We start from the raw sequence: 9405 nt of genomic DNA on the forward strand, positions 1-9405 counted from the left end.
GAGAAAAATAAGAGATTTGGCTAGGGAAAAATTGATACAAAAGGAGTCAAGTTTTCGAGATTTTGGGATTTGAGGCAATCGGCTATAGTCTTAAAAATAATGGAAGGAAGATGGTATAGAGTAGGGTGGCTGAAGGATTCGGCTATGGGGAAAAGAAGAAGAAAAGAATAAGTGGATGGAGAGAAGAGAAAAAGAAAAGAAGAAGAGAATGGTCAGGAAATAGCACCACTTACCACTAATGCCGAATTTATTCTGGCACTAACCCTAGCCGAAATTCCCATGCTAAAGTCCCTTGGCCGGCCACCTCTTGTTCCTTGATCAGCTCCTAGATTTCCTCCCTTATCTGCTCCTAAATCCTATCCCTTATCAACTCCTAAATCCTCTCCTGATAGACTTTCACTTCAGTTCCACTCCTTACCTTTTCTGAACATAAAAATAATAATTCCCTTAATATGTTGTCATTGTGACTTGAACCTCAGCTCTCCCTAGCATCCACACGCCACTTTTATAGCCTTGCCAGTGGTGTCACATGCCACTTTGCCACTTGCTTCCTTATGTCTTATTTTACCCAAATAATATTTAAGACCCTTGTTAACCAGAACCCCCCTTTTCCTCTTATGGATTAAAATCACCTAAAATTACCGGGTTTTAGCTTAAGCTTGGGCCTTCTAGAGCCCACTAACATAATTAAACCTACGCCAAATAGTCAAAACACAAAAATTCCAAATTTCACCAAAATTAACAGAAGTCCCGAAAATTGGGGCGTTACAACTCTACCCTCCTTAAAGAAATTTCATCCTCGAAATTTACCTGGTCCAAACAAATGAGGGTATTGCTGTTGCATCATCTCCTCTGGCTCCCAAGTGGCTTCCTCTCTGCCATGATTACGCCAAAGCACCTTCACCAATGGGATAGATTTCCTTCTGAGGACCTTAACATCCCGTGCCAGTATCTGCACAGGCTCCTCCTCGAAGGTCAAATCAGTTTGAACGTCGATTTCTGCGACTGGCACGACATGAGCAGGATCAGAACGATAACGCCTTAACATGGAGACGTGAAAAACATTGTGAATCCTGTCTAGTTCTGGAGGCAATTCCAACTGATAAGCCACTGGCCCTACTTGCTTCAAAACCCGATAAGGCCCAATGAACTGCGGACTCAACTTGCCTTTCTTACCAAACCTCAATATCTTATTCCAAGGAGAAACCTTTAAAAAGACCATATCCCCTACTGAGTACTCAATCTCCTTACGCTTCAAATCTGCATACGATTTTTGCCTATCAGATGCTTCTTTCAAACGGTCCCTAATTATTCTGACCTTAGCCTCAGTATCAGCCACCAATTTCGGTCCAAGAACTTGTCGCTCCCCTATCTCCGTCCAACAACTAGGTGTACGACACCTTCGACCATACAGTGCTTCATACGGTGCCATTCGAATACTCGCCTGATAACTATTATTGTACGCAAATTTTGCCAACAGTAAGTAGTCCTCCCAACTACCTCAAAAGTCAATCACGCATCCCCTTAACATGTCCTCCAGAATCTGAATGACCCTTTCCGACTGACCATCAGTTTGGGGATGGAAAGCCGTACTGAAGTTCAACCGCGTCCCCAATGCCTCATGCAACTTTTTCCAAAACTGAGATGTGAATCTAGGATCCCGATCAGAGATAATCGAAACTGGGACTCCATGAAGTCGCACAATCTCCGCTACACACAGTTTGGCTAACTTTTGAAGTGAAAAGTCGGTATGTACTGGTATGAAATGGGCCGATTTGGTCAACCTATCCACAATCACGCATACCGAGTCTTTCTTCGATGGTGTCAACGGTAACCCACTCACAAAGTCCATGGTTACCCTCTCCCACTTCCAAAGTGGTATCTTTACCGGCTGCAACAGTCCAGAAGGTAATTGATGCCCAGCTTTCACTTGTTGGCATGTCAGACATTTTCCTACAAACTCCGTTACTTCTTGCTTAAGTCCAGGCCACCAGTACAATTCCCGCAAGTCGTGATACAACTTATTCCCTCCAGGATGCATGGCACATAGTCCCCCATGAGCTTCCTTCAGTATTGTCTGCCTCAAGTCAGAGTCCTTCGGAACACAAATTCTTCCTCAGAAACACAGAACTCCATCACCATTTAAACTGAACTCAGAAGTTTTCCCTTCCTTAACTTATTGAAAACGAGCGACCAAAGACTCATCTTCCAACTGCTTTTCCTTAATCTGGTCCACCCAGGTTGGCCTTACTTGCAATTCAGCCAACAAACTACCATCATCATACAAACTCAAACGAGCAAACCTTGCTCTCAGATCAGATACGGTTCTACGACTCAAAGCATCGGCTACCACATTAGCCTTTCCTGGGTGATACTCAATTGAACAGTCATAATCCTTAAGCAACTCAATCCATCTCCTTTGCCTAAGGTTTAGCTCCTTCTGAGTCAACAAATACTTAATACTCTTATGGTCTGTGTATATAATACACCTTTCTCCGTACAGGTAATGTCTCTAAATCTTAAGTGCAAAAACCACTGCTGCTAATTCCAAATCATGAGCAGGATAGTTCCCCTCGTGAGGCTTAAGCTGTCGTGACGCATATGCAACCACCTTACCCTCCTGCATTAACACGAAGCCCAAACCTACATGTGATGCGTTGCTGTACACAGTAAAATCCTTCCCAGACTCCGGCTGAATTAACACAGGTGCTTCAGTCAAAACTTTCTTCAACTTTTCAAAAGCTTCCTGCTGGGTCTCAGTCCATACAAACGGTACCCCTTTCCTTATGAGTTTAGTTAGAGGTGCAGCCAACACCAAAAAACCTTCCACAAACCTTCTGTAGTATCCTGCCAATCCCAGGAAACTCTGTAACTCCGATACTGACCTAGGCGGCTTCCACTCCAAAACTGCTTCAATTTTTCGAGGATCCACCTTAATCCCCTCAGCAGAGACCACATGTCCTAAGAAAGTTACCACCCTCAACCAGAATTCACACTTGTTGAACTTTGCATAAAGTTCCTTCTCCCTTAACACTTGTAGCACTATACGGAGATGCTCATCATGCTTTGCTTCCGTTTCAGAATATACCAGAATATCGTCAATAAAGACGACTACGAATTGATCCAGAAATGGTTGAAACACCCGATTCATCAGATCCATAAATGCCGCAGGAGCGTTCGTCAGCCCAAATGGCCTAACCAGAAATTCGTAATGACCATACCGAGTCCTGAATACCGTCTTATGGATATCCGTCTCCTTGACCCTTAACTGATGATATCCAGATCGAAGGTCGATCTTAGAAAATACAGAAGCCCCCTTAAGCTGGTCAAACAGATCGTCAATCCTTGGCAGTGGATACTTATTCTTAATTGTCAGTTTGTTCAACTGGCGATAATCAATGCACATCCGCATTGTACCATCCTTCTTCTTCACGAATAACACCGGTGCTCCCCATGGAGACACGCTTGGCCTAATAAAGCCCCTATCCAGCAACTCTTGAATTTGTGCCTTTAGCTCCACCAACTCATTCGGTGCCATCCTATACGGTGCGATAGACACTGGCGCTGTTCCAGGAAACAAGTCGATTCCAAACTCCACTTCTCGGTTAGGAGGTAATCCCGGAAGCTCCTGTAGAAAAACATCCTGAAACTCCTTTATGGTCCTTACCTTATCCACTGTCAATCCCTTCTCTTCCGACTGGCTTACGAATGCGAAATAGGCCTCACAACCTTTTCGAATCCACTTTTCGGCCCTCAATGCCGGCACCACATTAGACAAATAATGTAACACCCCGAACCCGAGACCGACACCGGAGTCGAACACGAGGTGTTAACAGACTTTAAACCCCTTATAAAAAATATTTCCCAGACACTACCAATCTGCGTACTAGTCGCTTTAAAAATCATATCTTGAGTTTCACAACTCGAAAATCAGTTTCGTGATTTTTTCATAAAACTAGACTCATATTCACATCTACATATTTTTTTCTAGAATTTTTGGTCGGGCCAATTAGTACAGTTTATTAGTCAAATTCTCCCATGTTACAGGGATCGACTACCCTGCCTTTGCGAATTACGACTTGGATATCTCCTTGTACAGGGCTCCAATACTGATGCCGTTTGTTTCTATAGAAACTAGACTCAGAGAGGAATCTATACATATATGGTATGACTCCTAATTATCTCTGGTTAATTTATAATGAATTTCCAAAGTCGGAACAGGGAATCCAGAAACCGTTCTGGCCCTGTCTCACGAGAACCTGAATATCTCTTAACATACTGTCCGTATGATTGTTTCGTTACTTTCCTATGAAAGTAGATTCATCAAGGTCTGTTTACATAATTTATTAACTATTTAATTCCATTCCTACTATTTTTAGTGATTTTCCAAATCTACATCACTGCTGCTGTCAGCATCTGCCTTTAAGGTAGACTTTACCTATTTCATGGTTTCCATGATTCAACTAGCCCTTTTTGCATAAATAGCACAATTTATGAAAGTGATTAACCATCCCCGTGGCCAATCCTTGTCAAGCATATCCACACCAAATGATTATAACATTATACTCAAACACATATAAGCCATTTTCGCATGGCTATCCAAAATTTATACAAGTCCAAAGGGTCCACGACCCACAACAAACGGGTAGTCCTATACATGCCATTTCGAAGTTCAACCAAAATTGTACCAAAAGGGGGGGCTTTGATAGTGTGGGCGACTTTGACTTCAAGATCCCGAGTCCGATAGCTGGAGAACCAAATCTATAAAATAGAGGAGCAAGGAAACGGAGTAAGCAATTTATGCTTAGTAAGTTTTGAGCAAGGAATTCCAGCACAACAAAAGTATAGCATTCATATAGCTAAACGGATAATTTCATATGCACAAATTTACGATATCGTACTTGCTTCACATTATCAACCCTTATGTACATACACAAAAGATCAACTCAGCCAAAGGCCGGTAGCTCGTTTATCAACTGAGCGAATACTTATTTGTAAGGGCTCAACTAAATTCAAGCACATACGAAACATACCTCAATGTTGGGATGTTTCGAGAGTATTAACTGGAATTTTACAGCAAGTTCATTCATTCCCAAATCACGTACCTTCGGAATTTAACCGGATATAGCTCCTCGTTCAAATGCCTTCGGGACATAGCCCGGTTATAGTAATTCGCACAAATGCCTTCGGGACTTAACCCGGATTTAGTAACTCGCACAAATGCCTTCGGGCTTAGCCCGGAATTAGTATCTCGCACAAATGCCTTCGGGCTTAGCCCGGAATTAGTATCTCGCACAAATGCCTTCGGATCTTAGTCCGGATATTGTCACTTAGCACAAGCCTTCGGGACTTAGCCCGGACATCATTCAAATAACCATGCACATTTAACAATAAATCATGGCCCATTCGTATTTCATTTTCGTTAGCAAAACTCAAACACAAGACATTTATCATTCTTGCAAATTCGGCTCAATAGCCACACAAAGAGCATGATTTTAATTTGCTTAAAACATGATCTAATCACATCATAATTTAAGCTCTCTTACTCAAGAACTTACCTCGGGTGTTGTCGAACGATTCCGATAGCTATTCGACCACTTTTTCCTTCCCTTTATCGGATTTAGTTCCCCTTTGCTCTTGAGCTTAATTAAACAAATAAATTGATTTAATCATTTGAGCATCGAAAAGAGGAACACAAGGCACTTAGCCCATATTTATACATTAGACATTAAAGTCACATATGTACGGAATCATGAATCAAACTCAACATTTTAGCTAATTTTTCCCCCTTGGCCGAATATGCATGTCTATTTTGGGGCCGATTTCAACACTTAATACATTCTACAAGTATGGTCACTTGTATTGACTAAACACCCTTTTGTTTCAAGTTCAAAACTTGGCTAATACACACATATACACACTAGTAAAGCATCCTCTCCCTTTCCATCAATTTAACACATGCATTGCTCATTAACATGCAAAAGTTATATTCGGCCTTAGCACAGAACTTGCTAGCCGATTCTTCTCCATTTAGCAACCAATGCACATATGTGCTCACTCAAAAATGCTAAAAAGGAGGTTCAAGAATCATCAAGCCACCATCACATGCATCATTAACAAGCTTCATATTTAGCATGCAATGGCATTAACACAAACTCCACCTAGGCCGAATCTTAACTCATCCTCATGCCTCATCACCACAACATCAAACATCAACCAAGAATGATGCATCCATGACCGAGTGTCATTTCCATCACATAGCAAGATTTAGACCATGGGCTAGGTAGAACTCAAGCTAACAACTAAAACATGCATGCATCTCATGGAACATCATCAAACATACCTTAGCCTAGCTACATGCATGGCCGAACCTCTTCAACCTTTCTTCTTCCTTCCTCCTTAAAATTTTTGGCCAAGGATGAACCAAAGGATGAGCATTTTTTTTTCTTTGTTTTTTTCTTTCTAGTTTCGGCTAAATGAAGATGAGAAAGGATGAACAAAAATTTTCTCCTTTCTTTTCTTTAGCTCACGGCAATGGGGGGGAAACAACTACACACATTTTTTTTTTGTATTCATCATACTCCTTTTCATTATTTTATGCCCATGCCCCTTATTTTATTTTTTTCCTACATACCTCACTAGGCCAACATGTTCCCAACATGTTTCCACCCATAGCATGGCCAACCACTAGCTCAAATTTTGGGTAATTTGACATGCAAACCCATCATTTTCACAACATGCATTAATAGACCATTTTAAATTAGCCTATCATATTTTCACCATGTCTCATATCAATCCCTATTTAATAATTTCTCATGCAATTGGCAAAATTGGAGAATGAAACTTCCACATACTCATGTACACACATAATAAGCATAGAATATGGAAATCAATTATTTTTATGACTCGGTTTTGTGGTCCCGAAACCACTTCCCGACTAGGGTCAATTTTGGGCTGTCACAACTCTCCCCCACTTAAGAAATTTTCGTCCCCGAAAATCTTACCGGTAAATAAGTTTGGGTATCGTTCTTTCATCGAGCTCTCGGTTTCCCAAGTAGCTTCCTCGATCCCGTGTTTGAGCCATAACACCTTCACTAACGGAACCCTTTTGTTTCGCAACTCCTTCACTTCACGAGCTAGGATATGCATCGGCTCTTCTTCATAACTCATATCGGCTTGAATTTCAACCTCTGATGGGCTAATTATGTGCGATGGATCAGATCGATAGCGTCGAAGCATCGAAACATGAAAGACGTCGTGAATCTTTTCAAGCTCAGGGGGCAAAATCAATCTATACGCAACCGGACCAACTCGTTCGGAGATTTCGTACGGCCCAATGAATCTCGGGCTCAACTTGCCCTTACGGCCAAACCTGAGTACCTTTTTCCAAGGCGAAACTTTAAGGAACACTTTATCTCCCACCTGATATTCAATGTCCTTTCGTTTCAAATCCGCATACGATTTTTGACGATCTGTGGCTGCTTTCAGACTTTCACGGATTACCTTTACTTTCTGTTCAGCATCCTTAATCAAATCAACTCCGAAAATTTTACTTTCATCGAGCTCGGTCCAAAACAACGGTGTACGGCATTTACGACTGTACAAAGCCTCGTAAGGTGCCATCTTAATACTTGATTGAAAACTATTATTGTAAGCGAATTCAATCAAAGGTAAATATCGTTCCCATGAACCACTGAACTCGAGGATGCAACATCTCAACATATCCTCAAGTATCTGAATTATCCGCTCAGATTGACCATCGGTTTGGGGATGAAAAGCAGTGCTAAAATGCAGCTTGGTACCCAAAGCTTCTTGCAATTTCCTCCAAAATCGCGAGGTGAATCTCGGATCTCTATCCGACACGATAGAAATAGGTACCCCGTGTAATCTCACAATCTGAGAAACGTACAATTCAACTAGTCTATCCAATGAAAAATCCATACACACGGGGATAAAGTGAGCCGACTTAGTCATTCTATCAACAACAACCCAAATCGCATCCTTCTTACTTGTTGACAATGGCAGTCCGGACACAAAGTCCATTGTGACTCGATCCCATTTCCACTCAGGTATCATGATCGGCTGAAGTAATCCTGAAGGCACTTGATGTTCCGCTTTCACTTGTTGACATATTAAACATCTCGAAACAAAGTCGGAGATGTCTCGTTTCATACCATGCCACCAAAACCAACGTTTCAAATCGTTGTACATTTTCGTACTCCCCGGGTGACTTGACATTCAGCTACAATGGGCTTCGTTCAGAATCATCGAAATGAGTTCCGAACTCCTTGGAATACACAAACGACTTCTGAACCTCAAACAATCATCATCATCAATTTGAAACTCCGATTCCTTGTTCGGAGCACACTCAGCCCGTTTTGCAACCAATTCATCATCAACTTTCTGGGCTTCACGAATTTGATGAATCAATAATGGTTTGGCTTTTAATTCAGCTATTAACACATTGTCGGGTAGAACAGACAAGTGCACATTCATCGCTCGTAAAGCAAACAGTGATTTCCGGCTTAAGGCGTCCGCAACCATATTAGCCTTTCCCGGGTGGTAATCAATGACAAGCTCGTAATCTTTCAACAACTCAAGCCAACGTCTTTGTCGTAGATTTAAGATTTAAGTCTCTTTGAGTCATCAAATTTTTGAGACTTTTGTGATCCGAAAATACATGGCACTTCTCACCAAATAAGTAATGTCGCCATATTTTTAAAGCAAATACGATGGCAGCTAGTTCAAGATCATGGGTCGGATAATTTTTCTCATGTGGCTTTAATTGTCTCGACGCATAGGCCACCACTCGACCTTCTTGCATCAATACGCAACCCAACCCAAGTAGGGATGCGTCACTATAAATGACAAACTCTTTGCCTGATTCGGGTTGCACTAAAATTGGAGCTTCAGTCAAATAAGTTTTTAGTTGATCAAAACTTTTCTGACATTTCTCCGTCCATTCGAACTTAACATCCTTTTGAAGTAGCTTCGTCATTGGTGTGGCTATCATCGAGAAACCTTTGACAAATCGTCGGTAATAACCGGCGAGTCCCAGGAAGCTCCGAACTTCGGTAATATTTCTTGGAGGCTTCCAGTTAAGTATGGCTGAAATTTTACTCGGGTCAGCTCGAATACCCGATGCGGATACCACATGACCCAAGAAGCTAACCTCTCTTAACCAGAACTCACACTTACTGAACTTAGCATATAACTGCTTATCCCGCAAAATTTGCAACACTAGCCTCAGATGCTCAGCATGTTCGGTCTCATCTCTTGAATAGACCAAGATGTCATCAATGAACACAACTACGAACCGATCCAAATATGGTCTGAAGATCCGATTCATCAAATCCATAAATACCGCAGGGGCATTTGTGAGCCCAAACGGCATCACTAAGAACT

Source organism: Gossypium hirsutum, chromosome A07 (genome assembly GCF_007990345.1).
Source record: "Gossypium hirsutum isolate 1008001.06 chromosome A07, Gossypium_hirsutum_v2.1, whole genome shotgun sequence".
Taxonomy (NCBI): Eukaryota; Viridiplantae; Streptophyta; class Magnoliopsida; order Malvales; family Malvaceae; genus Gossypium; species Gossypium hirsutum.